Source organism: Moschus berezovskii, chromosome 4 (genome assembly GCF_049115385.1).
Source record: "Moschus berezovskii isolate FMDL1 chromosome 4, NW_MosBer_1.0, whole genome shotgun sequence".
Taxonomy (NCBI): domain Eukaryota; kingdom Metazoa; phylum Chordata; class Mammalia; order Artiodactyla; family Moschidae; genus Moschus; species Moschus berezovskii.
Genome location: NC_142463.1, coordinates 109,421,002 through 109,437,019, shown reverse-complemented (window position 1 = coordinate 109,437,019; position 16,018 = coordinate 109,421,002). Strand labels below are relative to the sequence as shown.

The 16,018-nt window shown below is 45.4% G+C and overlaps 1 non-coding gene across 1 annotated transcript; it reads right to left on the bottom strand.

Moving 5' to 3' along the window:
* Nucleotides 1-11,194: 11,194 nt before the first annotated feature.
* LOC129541873 (U6 spliceosomal RNA) lies at nucleotides 11,195-11,297 on the bottom strand. The gene has a single exon (XR_008682927.2). It is a non-coding gene; the product is annotated as a U6 spliceosomal RNA (small nuclear RNA).
* Nucleotides 11,298-16,018: the final 4,721 nt, after the last annotated feature.

The window sequence follows — 16,018 nt, the reverse complement described above, 5'->3', positions numbered from 1 at the left end:
TTTCATTTACTGAAGACTTCCTCAGGACTATCTTCCTTGCCCTCGAAAGCAGTTCATCTCCAGCACTGGCTGCACCACGACCCACACCTTGTCCTGACCTTTGGCTTAGTTGTCTTTGACAGGAGACCACGGGGCAAGAGACATGGAAGAACACGGGTCACAGCAGAGGGTGTTGAGGGTTGGCCACTGCACTTTGTGTGCCCTGAGCTACGCTTCCGAGAGAGGGAGGTGTCTGTGTGTGTCTCTGTGTGTGTTTATTATTAACAGCTGTATTCTAACTGTATTCTAACCACACCGCTCGCCCAGTTCAAATGAATGGGTTAGTGGTTTTCAGTATGTTCACACAGTTGTGCAACATTACCGCCGATTTCAGAGTGTCTTTTTGTTTTTATCAACTACTAAAGAAATGCTGCACCCATGAGCTGTCACCTCTCCTTCTCCCCTCTCCCAAGTCCCTGGCAACTACTAGTCTACTTCCTTCTGTATGAATTTGCCTATTTTGGACATTAAATATAAACAGAATCGTAACATGTGCCTTTTTGTGACTGACTTTTTTACTTAGCATAATGTTTTCAGGCTTGTCCAAGTGGAAGCATGTATCAGCACATCATTCCTTTCTGTGACTGAATGAGGTTCCAGTGTTTGGAGAGAACACATTTTGTTTACCCAGTTTCCTGTTGATGGACGTTTGGACTGTTCCACTTTTTGTGGCTATTGTGAATGATGCTGCAGTGAACATCCATGTACAAGCTTTTGTGTGGATATATGTTTCAGTTCTGGAGAAGGCAATGGCAAACCACTCCAGTACTCTTGCCTGGAAAATCGCATGGATGGAGGAGCCTGGTGGGCTGCAGTCCATGGGGTCACTAAGGGTCGGACATGACTGAGCGACTTCACTTTCACTTTTCACTTTCACACATTGGAGAAGGAAATGGCAACCCACTCCAGTGTTCTTGCCTGGAGAATCCCAGGACGGGGAAGCCTAGTGGGCTGCCGTCTATGGGGTCGCATAGAGTCAGACACGACTGAAGTGACTTAGCAGCAGCAGCAGCAGCAGCAGCATGTTTCAGTTCTCTTGGAGATGTACTTAAGAGGGAATGGGATTGCTGAGTCACTCATGTTCTTTAACAATATTTCTGTGTATGCATGTGTGTTTGGGTGTATGCGTGTGTGTGTGTGTGCGTGTGTATGTGTGTGCGTGTGCATGCGCATGCGGGAGGTCCCAGGACAGGGCTCCTTGGCCTAGGTCTAAGAATGGTGCTGGCAGCCTAGTTTCTGCAGTGCAGTGGGGAATGAAAGCAAAGGCTTTTGTCACCTTGGTGCTGGGCGGCTAGAAAGGCATATAGGACCAGAGTGGTTGCAGTCAGTCAGTCGCAGTTTGGGTAATTTACATGAAATGTGGCCGACCTTATTTTGTGGTCCTAGTGTGGTAAGCCGTTACGCTCCCGGTTTAGGGCCGCTGCTCTCCTCATCAGCTAGGCTTCAAATCCGCAGCACAGCTTCTGTGACTCTTGTCTCATCAGTAGCTCTCATGGCTGCCCTCTTCCCTGGATTCCCTCTGCCACTGTCCTAGTTCAACTGCCTGCCATTTATTACCTCTCGTTTGCCTTCAGTATTTTCTGGTCACTGGCTTCCAGAGTGGCTCAGTGGTAAAGAATCTGCCTGCCAATGCAGGCAGATGTAAGAGACGTGGGTTCGATCCCTGGGTCAGGAAGATCCCCTGGAGGAGGGCACAGCATTTTTTCCGGGAGAATCCCCATGGACAGAGGAGCCTGGCATGTTGCAGTCCGTAGGGTCGCACGGAGTTGGACACGACTGAAGTGGCTTAGCACACATACACGTATGCCAATGCAGGAGACACGGGTTTGATCCCTGGTCTGGGAAGATCCCAGCTCTAGAGTCTGTGAGCTGCAGCTACTGAGCCCAGGCACCCGAGAGCCGTATATTGTAACTGCTGAGCCCGAGCGTGGCAACGCCTGAAGCCTGCATATCTAGAGCCTGTGCTTGGCAATGAAAGAAGCCACAGTGATGAGAAGCCTGTGCACCACAACTAGAGTAGCCTGAGCAGCAGTGAAGGTCCAGCACAGCCAAAAGTAAAAAATAAATAAGTTAGAAAACTTCTGGTCACAGAAATAACGTATGGATATGTAAACCCAACACATCGCAGAAATATAAAATCTAAGAAGCTGAACCTCCCTGCATACAGAATCCCCTCAAAATAACTGTCACAAACAGTTTAGTATATTCTCTTCCAACATTTTTATAAACATATTAACATATTTTATTTCTTTTTAAAAACAAAAATAGGATAGTATTGTGTATATGGCTCATTCTGCAACTTGTTTTTCTCCCCTATTGGACTATATTAGATGTCTTTTCTAGAAAATACGTATAAATCTGCCTCATTCTTGTAAGTCTGTTGTGCAGTTATACAATAGTTTATGTAACCAGTTCTCTATTTATGGATATTTGAGTTATTGCCAAGTTTCTGCCATGATAAACAGTGCTGCAGTGTTTTTGTATACATTTCTCTCTATGCATTTGTGGGAGTTTGTCTGCAGGATAAACACCCAGAAGTGAAAATGTTGGGTCAGAGAACACAGACATTTAATATTTTAAATAGATACTACCAAAGTTGCGTCCAGGAGCATTTGCTGTTGTTCAGTCGCTCAGTCGTGTCTGACTCTTTGCGACCCCATGGACTGCAGCATGCCAGGCCTCCCTGTTCTTCATGATCTCCCAGAGTGTGCTCAAACTCATGTCCATTGAATTGGTGATGCCATCCAACCATCTCATCCTCTGTTGCTCCCTTCTCCTCCTGCCCCCAATCTTTCCCAGCATCAGGGTCTTTTCTAATGAGTTGGCTCTTCGGATCAGGTGGCCAAAGTACTGGGGCTTCAGCTTCAGCATCAGTCCTTTCAATGAATATTCAGGGTTGATTTCCTTTAGGATTGACAGGTTTGACCTCCTCGCAGTTCAAGGGACTCTCAAAAGTCTTTTCTAGCACCGCAATTCGAAGGCATCAATTCTTAGGTGTTCAGCCCTTTTTATTGTCCAACTCATGTAACATCTGTACATGACTACTGGGAAAACCATAGTTTTGACTATATGGACCCTTGTTGGCAAAGTAATATCTCTGCTTTTTAATACACTGTCTAGGTTTGTCATAGCTTTCCTTCCAAAGAGCCAGCATCTTTTAATTTCATGGCTCCAGTCACCATCCACAGTGATTTTGAAATCCAAGAAAATAAAGTCTGTCACTGTTTCCATTCTTTCCCCATCTATTTGCCATGAAGTGATGGGGCCAGATGCCCTGACCTTTGTTTTTTGAAGCATTGCATAGCTAATAGTGTCATTATCAGTTCATGAGAATGCTGGTTTCCCCGCCCCTGCCAGCCCTGGATATTTTTGACTGTCGCCTTTTATCAATCTTGGCAGAATGTCCTCTTGCCTCCCTGGTGGCATCAGCTTCCTAAAGCCCCCTCCACTCCCAGCGTCTCTCCTTTTGCATGTCAATCTTCCATTACCGAGTTTGAATAATGGTCTTGACGACTTAAAAAACCCCTCTAAACATTGAACTAGGCCCGTCCAGGCCACCTTTACTCAGCCGGCCAGCACGCAGTCACTGCCCGTTGATCAGGTGCCGGGCGCTGTCTCAGGGCAATACTGAATGAGAACGGTGAGGCCTCTGCTGTTGTGGAGTTTAATTCTGGTAGTTGGGGATGGATCACAAAGGAAGAAGCAGGAAATGGTCGAGCAGTCAGTCTGTGTGTGAGGTCGCTTCAACCTTATGGACTGTAGCCCACTAGGCTCCTCTGTCCATGCGATTCTCCAGGCAAGAATACTGAAGTGGGTAGACATTTCCTTCCTCAAGGGATCTTCCCGACCCAGGGATCGAACTCGCGTCTCTTGTGTCTCCTGCATTAGCAGGTGGGTTCTTTACCGCTAGCACCACCTGGAAAGCCCAACAGTCAGTTTAATTACTAGACAGTGAAGTGTTATCCTGAGAATTAATACAGGGAGACGAGATGGTTACTGGGAGGTTGGTTGAGGTTGAATGGTCAAGAAAAGAGCTTCTGAGGAAAAAAACACATAAACCGAGCTCTGACGGACAAGAGCAAAGGTTGGGGAGGAGCACGCTAGGCAGTGGGAGCAGCACGTGCAAAGGCCAGAAAGTAGGAGGGAGCTTGGCGTCATAGTGGGGGGCGTTGAGAGAGAATGATGGATGAGTGGATGGAGTGTGGGTTGCTGCCACTGCCCTACAGTTCTGCTGTGGAGGCGGAGGAAAGCTTGGGGCAAGCCCCTGGAAGGGGACACGAGACTGTGGGAAGATTTTTACGGACGCGAGATGCTGAAGCATGTTTACATGCTGATGGGTGGCTTTGGGAGAAGAGAAGCTCATGATGCAGGTATGAGGGCCTGGGCAGGAGCTAAGTCCTTGAGGAGCAGGGGAGCGTGGAATCAAAGCACCTGGATGGACCTAGGACGTTGTCCCTCCAGGCAGACAGGCGGTCTTGATGTGAGTAGGCCAGTGGTTTGTGGTAAGGAGAGGAGGGGGTTCCTGTCAGATTGCACCAGGTTTTTCCCCAGGAAGTAGAAAGCAAGGTCATTGGCGTGGTGGTGGTATGAAGTGGCAGGGGTGGGAGGAGAATGTAGGAGGTGTGAAGAGTGAGGGGAGGAGAGTGTATATCACTTTGGAGTCTGGGGAAATGTCATTCTGAGGAGGCAGACGGGGCTCACTGAGCATGCGGGTGCCCGTTTGAAATGAAAAAATAAAATTTATTTGGCTACACTGGGTCTTTTGTTGCAGCCCGGGGAATCTTCAGTCGCAGCATGCAAACTCTTCGTTGCCACATGTGGATGTGGAGTCTAGTTCCCTGATCGGGGATCGAACCTGGGCCCCCTGTCTTGGGAGTGTGGGGTCTTAGCTACTGGACCACCAGGCAAGTCCCCCATCTGAGCTTGACTTACAGCTGTGTCCAGCTGTTGACTCGGAGGGAAGCCTTCTGTTCTTCCAGGCCCAGCAGTCCCACTCTCAGCTTCGCTCGCTCACCTCCTTAGTTGGGAGCACGAGCTAGGAACCAGGTGAATTCTGCACCTGAGAGCTGGCAGGATGAGGCAGGCGAGCAGTGGAAGAAAACCAAGCAGGCCCATGTCCCCAGCTCAGGAAGTCAGTGACCCTGGGCAGCGGCAGGAGCCCTGGCAGGGCTGGAGGCTAATTTTAGAAGGCCTCCAGGTTCCATTGTTCCGGGCGAAGCTGGGCAGCAGAGGCGGTGGCTTGGGGCGGTGACACCAGTGTGGGAAAGGAAGAGGCTTCGTGTGAGAAGGATGGAAACTCTGAGGGTGGTGTGCAGGTTTCGGCCCTTGGGGACGTTCTGCCCCGGTTCCCACGGGGCAGGTAGGAAGTCACCCCTCCCCTGACTCCTTTCTGCCGTGGGTAGCTTTTCCATCGTCCTGCTGAGCACGTGGCTGGCTGGAACCCTCAGCTCCCATGCCCGCTCCAGCACTGTCGCCCCCCCTAGCCGACTCTCAGGCTGGGGGAGGGTAAGTGCCAGTTCACCAGAGAAGCACAGTGACCCTGTGCGATTGTCCCCGCTGCTGGTGAGGCAGCTAGATCCACTTTACGTGGAGGGGTTTGGGGCCCAGATGCAGCCAGTGACTGCCCAATGTCTCACTTTGGAGGCTGCACCCTGTTAAGATCTACCGGCTGGTAGTTTAGTCGCTGTTGTGTCCAACTCTTTCAACCCCATGGACTATAGCCGGCCAGGCTCCTCTGTCCATGGGATTCTCTAGGCAAGAATACTAGAGTGGGTTGCCATTTCTTTCTCCAGGGGATCGTCCCGACCCAGGAATTGAACCTGGGTCTCCTGCACTGCAGGAGATTCTTTACTAACTGAGCTATGAGGGAAGGCATAGATCTATCAGGTGATTCCTAGATTTCTGGAAGGATAGAACACTGTTGCCCTGGTGAGGTTGGCTGCTGTTCGCATAGCAGACTGTAGGCACAGTGGAGATGCTTTTCTGAGATTTCACGTAAGAAGAGAGGCAGTGCAGGGGTCCAGGGATGGGCCCCCACCAGGTACTAGCTGTGTGACCTTGAGCAAGCCGTTTAATCTCTGGGAGACCCCAGGTCCTCATCTGCTATGTGGGCCCCAGAATCCCTGGCTGGTTCTCAGCTGGGATGAGATAATGTGCTGGAAAGCACTGCACAAGAAGGAACTCTTATCAACATGAAGCTCTAAGGCCACATCAAAGGCTGGATTTTTATCTCAGCCCAAGGGGAAAAGGCTTGCTTCTCAAAAGGAAAAAGGATTCTTTGTAATTATGTGAGGGTTTCATGACCAGGTGGATCTTGTTGTTAAAGTCTCATGACTGAAGGGCACACAGGGGAGAGGGATGAGGCGTGCCCAGTCTAGGAAAATTCCAGACCCTGTTGGTCTCCAAGGTCCTCTCGAGGTGGAGAGCTCTTACAGGCAGGGAAAGCCATTCAAGAAGGCCACTTTCATGATTTAGAATTCTGAAGATGACTTGATAGCTGGGTATGTTCTTTGTTGCTTAATAGGTTTTTTCCAGCTAATTTCTCCTGGGTTCTTTCCATTTCCTGGGCAGAAGGAGTCAGCTTTAATGTATCCCCACTGGCGATAAGCTGCTGCCTGGTGAACGGAGGTGAGAAGGTGCAGATTCCAGGGGGAGAGAGGACTTAGGGAAAGGATCTCAGCACCAGGGTTGGAGGGAAGTCAGGCTGCCCTCAAGGTGACAGATTCAGCTGATCATTCTTACTTCTCTTGTTAGCTGGCGAAAGCCTACTTAGCCTATAAATCAAAGATTGAATGATGTCCCCTCTGGGAAGACTTCCCCAGTATTATCAGACAAAATTAATGAGCTCTCTTCTATGCTCCTATATCAATAAGGATGCTTTTAGATGCAAGTAAGAGGAAATTCCATTCAAATGGACTTAAATAATAAAGAGAATTTATTATCTCAGATGCCTAAGAATTTCAGAAGTAACAGCTTCAGGCATGGTTTGATCAGGACTCCGGCTCTTTTCGTCATTCGTTCTCTAGATTCTAGCCTCTTCAGACATGTTGGCTTTGTTTTCAGACTGACTTCTCTCAAGGAGTCAAGAAGGCCGCCACCAGCGATAAAGACTACATTCATCCTTCTTGACTTAAGGGCAGAAAGAGAGAATGTGTTCTTCCCCAGCCATAGAGCAAAAGCCTTAAACCCCACTGTGGTTAGACTGACATAAAGTGGATAAGAGAATCCACGCACCAGTTAATATTTTAGCTTCTCTTCCTGAATCAGTCGTGTGTGGTACAAACAATGACATTATGCCAGGCAGATCACCTTGGAACTGGAGTGGGAGCAATCTCATCCAAGCATGTGGCTCCTACAAAGTAGGAGTGGGGTGGTTCCCAGAGGGAGAGTTTTTAGGACAGAGATGAGGGCAATTATTGCCAGGAATGTAACCAACTAATGCCCACTATACTCCCACGACACTTGGCATACTGTACTAAAATCGGGTGCATTTTGTTAGGCTCTCCAATTCCCCTTAATTGTGTTGAAGTTCAGTTTATCAATTTTTCTTTTATAGACTGTGCTTTTACTATTGTATCTGTTGATCTATAGATTCAATATAATCCCAATCAAAACCCCAGTCTGACCCAAGGTCACAAAGATTTTCTCCTATGTTCTCTTCTAGAAGTTTTATAAATTTAGGTTTTACATTTAAGCCTATGATCCATTTTAAGTTGATTTCTGTATGTAGTGTGAGGTATAGATTGTTGGTTGTTTTTTTTTTTTTTTGCATATAGATATCCAGTTGTTCTGGCATCATTTATTGAAAAGACTATCTTTTCTCTATGGAATTGCCTTTCCATACTTGTTGAAAATCAGTAGTATGCATATGAGTGTGTGCTAAGTCACTTCAGTCATGTCCGACTCTGTGTGACTGTATGGATTGTAGCCCACTGGGCTCCTCTGTCCATAGGATTCTCCAAGCAAGAATACTGGAGTGGGTTGCCATGCCTTTCTCAAGGGGATCTTCCCCACCCAGGGATCGAACCCGAGTCTCTTAAGTCTCCTGCATTGGCTGGCAGGTTCTTTAACCACTAGCGCTACTGGGGAAGCCCTGTGTACACATATGTCTAGGCCTATTTCTGGACTCTTTATTCCTTTCTGTTGATCTATTTGTCTACTTTTTAAAGCAAACTGCACACTGTCTTAATTATTTTAGCTAGATAATTAGTCTTCAAACCAGGTAGTATAAAGTCTTCAACTTTGTTTTTCAAGGTTTTTTCAGCTCCTCAAGCTCCTTTGCGTTTCCACATACATAAACTTTAGAATAAGCTCATAAATATCTATAAAAAAGCTGGCGGGGGTTTTGATTGGGATTGCATTGAATCCCATAGACACTTTGGGAGAATTGGCATTTTCACGTCCTTGAGTCTCTGACCCATGACTGTGGTATATCTCTCCACTTGTTTCGATCCTCTCAGCCATGTTTTGTAATTTTTAGTGAACAGATATTGCATGTCTTTGATCAGATCTATCCCATGTCATAGTTCTAAAACTACTGTAGTTGTCATTTATTTTGTTGTCATTACTTATTTATTGCTAATAAGTAGAAATACAATTGAGTTTTGTATATTGATCTTGTATCCTGCAACTTCATTGAATTCACTTGTCATTTCCAGTAGCTTTTTTAGAGAACTTCATCAAATTTTCTCCAGCAATGATTATGTCATCTCTGAATAGAGACAGTGTTTTTTTTTTATGCTTTGTTTTGTTTAGTCACTAAGTCATGTCCGACTGTTTTGAGACCCTCTGAACTATAGCCTGCCAGGTTCCTTTGTCCATGGGATTTTTCCCAGGAAAGAATGGTGGAATGTGTTGCCATTTCCTCCTCCAGGGGATCTTCCTGACCCAGGGATAGAACCCATATCTCCTGTGTCTCCTGCATTGCAGGTGGATTCTTTATCGTTAAGCCACCAGGGAAGCCTAAAGGCAGTTTCACTTCTTTCTAATACGGATGCCTTTTATTTCTTATCTTGTTGCGCTGGTTAGAAACTGCAGTACCATCATCAGAATAGGTGATGAGTTTGGATGTCACTCGTTCCCAGTCTCGGGCAGAAAGTCCTTAGACTTTAACCATTATGTATGCTGTTTACCATAGTTATTTTTGTAGATGCCTTTTATCAGACTGGGGAGGTTTGTTCTATTACTGGTTCACTGAAGGTTTTTAATCAGGAATGTATGTTGGATTTCATCAAATACCTCTGCCACATCTAAAAATATCTTTTTTCTTTTTAAGTTTGTTATTAATAACATAGGGAATTATATTGATTGATTTTCAAATGTTAGACCAACTTTGCCTCTGTTGGCTAAATCTCACTTGATTGTGGTATTTTGTCCTTTATATATATATATATATATATATATATATATATATTCTTTTCATATATAGTAAAATTCAATTTGCTAAATTTTGGTTTAGAATTTTTGTATCTATGTTTATGAAGAATTTTGGCCTTGTTTTCTTCTCTTATAATGCCTTTGTCTTGTTTTGGTATCAGAGTAATTCTAGCTTCATAGAATGAGTTAGGAGTACTTCCTCCTCTTCAATTATCTGGAAGAGTTTGTGTAAAATTGGTATTATTTCTTCCTTGAATACTTGGTAGAATTCATCAGTCAAGACATGCAGGGCTGGGGTTTCTTTGTGGGAAGATTTTAAACGAGGAAATTTCCTTAATAAATATAGGATTATTCACATTATCTATTTCTTTCTGTACGAACTTTGGTAGTTTGTGTCTTTCAAGCAATTTGTCCATTTCATTTAAGTTGTCAAATTTATTGGCATAGCGTTGTTTTCAATATTTCCTCATTATCTTTTTATTTTATTTTATTATTTTTTTAAATTAATTATTTTTATTTTTGGTTGCACTAGGTGTTTGTTGCTTCATGGGCTTTCTCTAGTTGCCTTGAGTGGGGGCCACTGTCTGCTGTGGTGCCCTGGCTTCTCGTTGAGGCAGTTTCCTTTGTTTGGAGCACAGCCCTGGGTGCGTGGACTTCAGTAGCTGCAGCGTGCAGGCTCAGTAGTAGCGGTTCAAGGGCTCTAGAGCGCAGGCTCAGAAGTTGTGGTGCACCGGCTTAGTTGCCCTGTGGAGTATGGCGTCTTCCCAGACCAAGGACAGAACCCGTGTCCCCTGCATTGACAGATGGATTCTTAATCACTGGACCACCAGGGAGTTCAGTTCAGTCATTCAGTCATGTCCGACTCTTTGCGACCACATGGACTGCAGCACGCCAGGCTTCCCTGTCCATCACCAACTCCCGGAGTTTACTCAAACTCACTTCCACCGAGTTGGGGATGCCATCCAGCCATCGCATCCTCTGACCAGGGACGTCTTCATCATTTACTGGTGATGTGACCTTGGACAAGCTCCTTCACTTTTCTCTGCCCCGTCTGGATGGAAGACCCAGATTCGGAACCGAGGGCTGGTGTGGAGGAGTAAGGAGGGAGCCAGGACTCCAGCCCTCGCTTTGGAGGCAGCTTGAATACTTGGGTGGGGGTGGGGTGGTTCTCCCATTATCTTTTTAATACCTAAGAATATGGAGGTTTGTTACTTTCTTAGTCCTGATGTTGATGAAATTTTGTCTTTCCTCTTTTTCCTGATTGATTTGACTAGAGATTCATCAATATTTAAAAAAACATTTTTACCAGTTTATTTAAGGATATACAGAGCTACACGGGGCAAGGTCTGGGAGGGTCCCGAGCACAGGAGTTTCTGTCCCTGTGGAGCTGGGACCATTGTTCTACCACCATGTGGATGTGTTGACCAACCTGCAAGCTCCCCGAACCCCGTGCTTTTGGGATTTTATGGACGCTTCCTTGTGTAGGCATGATCAATTTTAATTAACTCCATTTCCAGCCTCTCTCCCCTCTCTGGAGGATGAGGAGTAGGACTGAAAACTTCAAGCTTCTAATCACAGCTTGGTATTTCTGGTGACCAGCTATTATCTTGGAGTCAGAGATTCATCAATTTCATTAATGTTCTCAAAGGTGCAGCTTTTGGTTTGATAAATTTTTTTCCCCTAATTTTTTAGGTTTTCTATTTCATTGATTTCCACTGATATTCCTTTCTTTCATTTGCTTAGGTTTTAAATTTTCTCTTCTTTTCTTAACTTTTTCTTTTAAAATATGGAATGCTTTCACCAATTTGCCTGTCATCCTTACCTGGGGGCCATGCTGATCTTCCCTGTATTGATCCTGCATTGGCAGGTGGATTCTTTTCCACTAGCACCACCTGGAAAGCCCTGTATGGTTCCAATTTTAGTATATGTGCTGCTGAAGCGAGCACCCCAACTTCTTTTTTTTTTAGTTTATTATTATTATTATTTTTTATTGGAGGCTAATTACTTTACAATATTGTATTGGTTTTGCCATACATTGACACGAATTCGCCCCGGGTGTACATGTGTCCCCATCCTGAACCCCCCTCCCACCTCCCTCCTCCCCTTATCATTCCTCTGGGTCATCCCAGTGCACCAGCCCCGAGCATCCTGTATCATGCGTCGAACCTGGACTGGTGATTCGTTTCACATATGATAATATACGTGTTTCAATGCCATTCTCCCAAATCATCCCACCCTCACCCTCTCCCACAGAGTCCAAAAGACTGTTTTATATACCTGTGTCTGTTTTGCTATCTCATATACACGGTTATCATTACTATCTTTCTAAATTCCATATATATGCGTTAGTATACTGTATTGGTGTTTTTCTTTCTGGCTTACTTCACTCTGTATAATAGGCTTCAGTTTCATCCACCTCATTCCAACCTCTTAACATTAAAGCTAAAGTCATTTGTTTGAGATCCTTATTCTTTAAAAAAAATTTTTTTGGCTGTACCGTGCGGGACCTTAGTTCTCTGACCAGGGGTTGAATCCACACACCCTGAAGTGGAAGTGCAAAATCTTAACTGCTGAACGATTCTTTATTCTTTTCTAATACAGGTATTTTGTGCTATAACTTTTAAGTATTTCGTGGCAAATTATAATTTGTGTGTTTTCTTTTCATCCAAAATACTTTCTATTGTCCCTTTTGATTTCTTCTTTGACCCATGTATTATTTGGAGGTGTGTTATTTGGTTTCCAAATGGTTGCAGATATTGCTGAGATCTTTCTGTAATTTTTTTTGCATTTTTTATTTTGTACTGGGGTACAGCCGATTAACAATGCTGTGATAGTTTCAGGTGAACAGCCAAGGGACTCAACCATACATATACATGTATCCATTCTCTGCCAAACCCTGCTCCCATCTAGGCTGCCACATAACATTGAGCAGAGTTCCATGTGCTATACAATAAGTCCTTGTTGGTTATCCATTTGAAATACAGCAGTGTGTACATGACCATCCCAAACTCTCTTACTATCCCTACCAGCCCGCATCTCTTGCAACTGTAAGTTCATTTTCTAAGTCTGTGAGTTTTTTTTTGTAAGTGAGTTAATTTGTATCATTTCTTTTTAGATTCCACACATAAGGGATATCATATGATATTTCCCCTTCTCTGTCTGACTTCTGTTATTGATTTCTAAGTTAGTTTCATTATGGCCAGAGAATATTTTTATGTGACTTAAAGTCTTTGAGAGTTGCCTTATGGCTCTGGATATAGTTTGCTTGGTAAATGTTCTATGTGCACTTGAAAATAATGTGTGTTCTACTATTGTTGTGTGGAGGGTTCTGTAAATGTCAATTAGGTCAACTTGGTTGATTGTACTGTTTAAGGCATTTACATCCTAACTGAATTTTTGTTTGTCCTCTTTATTTTTGTCTTTTCCCCCTTTTTTTTTTGTCTAGTTTTGGATTAATCAGTATTTTAAATAATTCCACTTTCTCTAATTTTTTTGCTTATTCACATAGTTACTAGTTTTGATGTTCTTCATTCCTTTGTGTAGATATATATATACATATATCTACATATATATATATATGTTATCATTTTCCTTCTGTCTGATGGACTTCCTTTAACATATATAACTATAGCTCAGGTCTCCTTCTGATGAAACTTTTTAGGTTTCGTATGTCTGAAAACATCTTTGTTTTATCTTCATTTTGAAGATATTTTCACTGGGTATAGAATTCATAGTCTACAGTGCTTTTCTCTTTTTAAAAAAATATATCTAGTTATTTTTATTGACTTTGGCTGTGTTGGGTCTCAGTTGCGGCACGCAGGATCTGTACTGCGTCACGTGGGATCTTTTGTACACGGATTCTCTAGCTGTGGCGCTCAGCCTCAGCAGTTGCAGCTCGTGGGCTCAGTTGCTCCCGGGCTTGTGGGATCTTAGTTTCCCCACCAGGGACTGGACTTGCGTCCCCACCAGGGAAGTCCGATAGCGCTTTTCTTTTAATACTTTAAAGATGTCGTTTAATAGTTCTCTGGCTTGAATTATTTATGACAGGAAGTCTGCTATTACACTATCATTTTTCTTCGGGTATAATGTCTCTGGTTGCTTTTAAGATTTTCTCTTTAGTCCTCTGTGATATTGACATCTCTGAGCCTCAGCCTTTCTTTTTTTTTTAAAAAATAACTTCTTCATTTATTTTTGGCTATGCTGGGTCTTCCTTGCTGTGCCCGCGCTTTCCTTAGTGCGTTCTTTCATTGCAGTGAGCAGGGCTGCTCTTCGTCGCAGCGCTTGGGCTTCTCCTGGCGGCGGCTCCCCTTGCTGGGGCGCACAGGCGCTGGGCGCATGCGCTTCAGTAGTCGCAGCACACAAGCTCAGCGGTTGTGTTGCGCTGGCGTTTCATTGCTCTGTGGCGCGTGGAACTGTCCCAGACCAGGGACTGAACCCGTGTCCCCTGCATGGGCAGGCGGACTCCTATCCACTGTACCGCAGGGAAGTCTTCTGAGCATCAACCTTTCATTCCAAGTGCTTGACAAATCGTTTCTGAACTGCACACCTGCTGGCTTCTCTCTTGAGTTCCAGGCCCATTTAACATGTGCATTTGGTTTGGCTCATAGACACCTGAATTTCAACATATCAAATAAGTGGTATATCATCACCTTGCCCTGATCGCTTCTTCATCCTGCATTCCTTATCTTAGAGAATTTACCTTCACTGAGCTGCTCAAGGCAGGAATTTGGGAATGACCCTCTTCTCCATCTTATTTTGTCACCAAAACAGATTAACAAAATTGTCACCTCGTCAGTCCTATCTTCAAACGCCTATCTAATTTTCCTCCTTCCCTCCTTTCTCTTCTCACTGCCTCAGCCCAGGCCCTTATCAGCTTCCTGGATTACTGCAGCAGCCTCCAAATTGATCTTCTTGCCTCCAGCCTTGATACTGTGCCATCCTTTCTCCATACTGGAGCCAAAGTGTACTTTTTTTTTTTTAATAAGGTCCTTCTCCTGTTTAAATCCTTTGATGCTCTCCATTCCCTTATCAAACTACCTCTCTTGGTTGTAAAAATCCTTCAATCTATCTCCTGCTTAATTCTTTAGTCATGTCTCAAAGTGTTCTTGCACTCAGGTGAACCCAAGCCATCTGGGATTATTTTCAGTTTCTGCAAAACCATCCTCCAAAGCTTTATCTCTACCTAAAGTGAGAATCTCTTCACTCCAGCTCCTGGTTGGCTCACCCTCAGGACTTGGCTTAAGCTTTACCATCCCTGGGAAATGACCCCAGCCCTACCCATTTTTCAGGGGTTGATCCAGGGGCCTCATCTGTGCCTACTGTCACAGCTTCTAGCTCTATGCTCTAATTGTCACTTAACAATTTTAAAAAGTAATTAATTAGTTTGGCCGCATTGGGTCTTCGTTGTGGCATGTGAGATTTTCACTGTGGCGCATGGGCTTCTCTCTAGTTCTGGCACACAGGCTCATTAGCTCTGGTGCCTAGGGCTTAGTTGTTCCGTGGGACATGGGATCTTATTTCCATGACCAGGAAATGAACTCATGTCCCTTGCACTGGAAGACAGAGTCTTAACCCCTGGACCGGCAGGGAAGTCTCTTAATTTTTGTACAATTTCTGTGCTCCGGGCCCTAGGTTACCCGGCACCCACTCTTTGGTGTTTCTGTTTTAGCGGGAGTTGTGGTGGAAGGCTCCAGCACTAAGGACATAGTCTCTGGTTAGAGTTGAGCTAGTGCCACGGAAGCTAGGACAGGCTATTAACGGAATAGATAACAGAGAGCCAGCCTTAGCCCAGGGATCAGGGATGGCTTCCCCGAGGAAGCAGTGGCGGCATGGCAGCTCTAGGGACGGGGCGGGGTTGGTGGTCAGGGCAGGAAGACAGTGGGAAGGGGTGTTGGTGGTATTCTAGGCAGACGAACATCACGGGCACCCTGAGTGCTGAGGTCACCTGGCTCTCTGTGGAGCTGGAGGAAGCCAGTGTGGTGGGTGTGTGGGAGCAGGTGGGGAGAGAGGAAGGGTGATGCAGGTGAGGAGAGTGAGGTTGGCCCCCCTTGGGCCATGGGGCTGCACTAAAAAAGACTTTGGCTTTCACCCCAAGGGCCCTGGGAAGCCATTATGGGCTTTTAAGCAGAGGAGCAGGGCTTCTCTGGTGGCTTAGCAGTAAAGAATGCACCTGCAGTGCAGGAGCTGCAAGAGATGTGGGTTCGATCCCTGGGTCGAGAAGATCCCCTGGAGGAGGGTGTGGCAACCCACTCCGGTATCCTTGCCTGGAGAATTCCAGGGACAGAGGAGCCTGGCGGGCTGTAGTTCATGGGGTCTCAAAGAGTCAGACACAACTGAAGCGAGTCAGCGTGCGTACAAGCAGTGGAGCAATATGATCAGATTTGCATTTTCAAAAGATTTCTCTGCTGCCCTGTGCAGGGTGGGTGTGAAGGTGGGGCGGGGGTGACAGTCGGATCAGTCAGGAGGTGTTGGGGTCATGGCTTGGACTGGAGAGGTGGAGAGGAAAAGAGGAAGATGTTGTAAGGTGTTTATGAGCCTGGGTTGGCAGGATCAGAAGCAGGAACTGAGGATGGCTCCCAGCATCTGGAGGTGGAGTGTGGGTGGC